The sequence below is a fragment of the Sphaeroforma arctica genome (assembly GCF_001186125.1).
Source record: "Sphaeroforma arctica JP610 unplaced genomic scaffold supercont1.218, whole genome shotgun sequence".
In the NCBI taxonomy this organism is placed as follows: domain Eukaryota; class Ichthyosporea; order Ichthyophonida; genus Sphaeroforma; species Sphaeroforma arctica.
The window spans coordinates 62,375-65,718 of NW_014040340.1; positions in this window are offsets into that span (position 1 = coordinate 62,375).

The window sequence follows — 3,344 nt, forward strand, 5'->3', positions numbered from 1 at the left end:
CATATATATATATATATATATATATATATATATATATATGTATGTATATATATATATATATTAAGCTGGTGAACGCATCGCAGATGTGATATGATATGGTGCACATACAGGGCAATGAAATACGCGATTGAGGTTTAAGAATAATATAGGATAAACTAGGTTTATCCTAACAGGTTTGGTAGCACTTCGAGATCATCCTGTTTGAATTCAGGCTGTAGTATCTATGGACTCAAACTCGAAGATCGTTCATTTTTGAGCTTCAGTTTGTATTTAAGGCTCGCTCCAGGATAAATAAAGAGGGCCAGAGATGCCATTATAAGAAAGGGAGTTACCGTGAATAATATGCAGCCAAAGTGGCATAGCCCAACGAAGTGAAATGACGAAGGTGCCTTTCTTGGAATATTTTGTGGTCTCAAATGTGTATTTTATTAGTGTATTTTCACTGAATGCGTAGCGCCTGTATTAAGTGTAAATATGTAGATTGTAGAGTCCCTATTACTTTTATTGAACTTGAAATCTGTCTGGAACGCTTTTTTGCGGAAGACTTTTCCTTATTTGTCAGCCCCGATAAGGCCCCCGAGGGATCCTACATGGACTATTTGAAGAAGAAGAAAAAGGCATACTTTTAGCGAAGCGGGGGGGGGGGAGGGGTGGGAGGAGTTTCTCATCCGCCCTGCGCGGAGTGATTCACAAGTTATTTTATTATTACTATAGGCATTTAGTATCTGCGGCACCACGTCCTCTATTTAACTGATTGTGTAAATACCTCTCGTTGTCTGAATGTTCATTCGTCGCGTTTATTTAGTGATATTTATGTTTTTTTTGTTTACCTTTTATTAAAAAATATGGGGTTTTTTTGAAACTTGAAACTGGGCTGACCACACCGGTGATAAAATTTAGATTACAAAATGCCTGGAGCCTGGTAAGACTGCGTGGCTATTGGTCAATAGGATTTTAAATATATAACCGGTGGGTTTTAGGGTTTTTCAAAATTACTTCAAAAAATTAGAAATAAATTTCTACATGCCGCTCATTTGCTCTTAATTTATTCCGGTTTCTGACTGTTCAATTTAGAAGGCTATGGTTTTTGATATATTGCTGAGTATCAAATGGTTCCTGCACCCAGGCTCCCAACCATTAGGAGTGCAGTATATTAATAAACTCAGTTTCTTTCAACAGGATTTTTGAAGATGTTTTGACAAAATTTGCATAAATAGCCTTCTAAATGTTCAATTTGTTTATAGAGAGGGCTAAATATGAAATTTGGGACCTAAATATGTAGTCAAACTAGATTTTGGGGTTTTTTTTAAAAACAAACTGCCATTCAAATTTAGGGTGAATTTTTACGTATTTTGAAATTTGTTCAAAAAAATAGTTTTGACGAGCAAATTTTGAAATTTTATCATCGAAGTGGGATCAGACTACAATCTACATATCAGTAATTACAAGACAGAATAAATCTTATTCCTGAAGAAGTGTCTATTATATTTTGGAGTCATATATAATCATATATGTAATAATAATAGCATTAAATATATTCTGATGTGTTTGTACAAATGTAAATAAGTTTTGTAAACTTAGTTTACTTATATAAATTATGGTTGCGATTCTAAAAACTTTGTTTTTAGCCCAAAACCCTCCCGGAATCGTCAACATGTCAGTGAAGTGTCATAAATGAATTTCCAAGAAATTCGTGCTGAGGTCAAGGGAGAGACTTGGTACGATCAGCAATATTATCACTAGTGTTGACGTAGATGATATCTATAATGTTATTGCGAACGCAGTCGCGTATATAGTGTGTGTTTATATCAATGTGTTTCAACCCTTCTTAAAAGCGCTCTGGTTATCGCAGTGTAGGACTGTTGGTAGCAGAAGTGTGTGACCCATGGCATGAAGAATGTTGCGAGCCCAGGCAATGTGGCGTATGGTTTCGGAGGTGGCGACATAATCCGCTTCTGTGGAACTAAACGCAATCTTTGCAAGTTTCGGTCTAATTAACACCTTAGAGTAAATAAACGCTTAGGTTACATTTTTTTAAAAGTTAATAAACGAAATGATTCTTTTAGTTAAGTTAGGTATGCCTCGTGAAAACAGCAATACTCTGAGGGATTGAGAGGCTGAGACATCGCCTATATATAATCCTCTCAGTACTGTTTTCGCCGAAGGGATTTTATTTAGTGTTTCGTTGGCGCTCTATAAGGAACTATGGTAAATATGTTTCGTTGTGGCGAATCCGAGAGACTCATAAAATCCTATCTTTAGAAAAAAACATTGATAGTGATTCTATAAAAAAAAACAATCGTAGTGAGGTCGAAGGACAATCACTAAATATTTACTCAATAATTCACTACTCACACTCTCGAGTACCGACTCTCGACTCTCGACAATCCAGTATCCACACTCCGACAAAAAATATTTGATTTGTTTAAAAACAAAAACCAGGATGCAGATAGGTTATTTAAAAAAAACCCCCGGTATTCACGAAATATGTCTATTTTCTTCAAAACTATATATATATATTTAATTTTATTACAAAAAACAAATATGTATCATATGTAAAAGAATATGTTTTTTGTTTAAAAAAATAATATGTAACTGTAAATATTTAGTTGTTTGTTTTTGACCTTTGTTAAAAAAATTTAAAAAGGCAAAAGACCATCAAACATAAAAACAATAGCAGACAACATAAAAACAATAGCAGACAACATAAAAACAATAGCAGACAACATAAAAACAATAGCAGACAACATAAAAACAATAGCAGACAACATAAAAACAATAGCAGACAACATAAAAACAATAGCAGACAACATAAAAACAATAGCAGACAACATCGCAGAATCCCACCTTGCTTGCGGTAAATGTGGCACGAAGGATTACAACAACGCAACGTGCCCGGAAATCAAGCTCAAATATAAAATTAGCAACATGGACGGCCACAACGATGTGTGTTGCAGCCGTCGTTCAAATGAAAAGAATATCAATTACTTGACCATTTCTTTTATTGCTAAGATTACTGTCACTACAACCGGCGATGCGTCCTATCTTCTGATCGATGGAGGCACAACCGTTAAAAACCTTCACTATTCATCTCGTTTATTTCTACGCCGAATTGAAACTGTAAGATTCGGTCTATCAAGACGATATCAACGCTTTAGAGTAATTAAACGCTAAGGTTAAGTCTAAGTTTAGCGAAATTCGAAATAAATAAACGAAATGAGTCTTTAATAAAGTTAGGTATGCCTCGTTGTAGAAATACAGCCTCCGGTCAGTCTAAAATATCAAGATCAATTGAGATAATACATTGGTTTTTATTTGTATTTTAAATAATTTAATACAAGCTC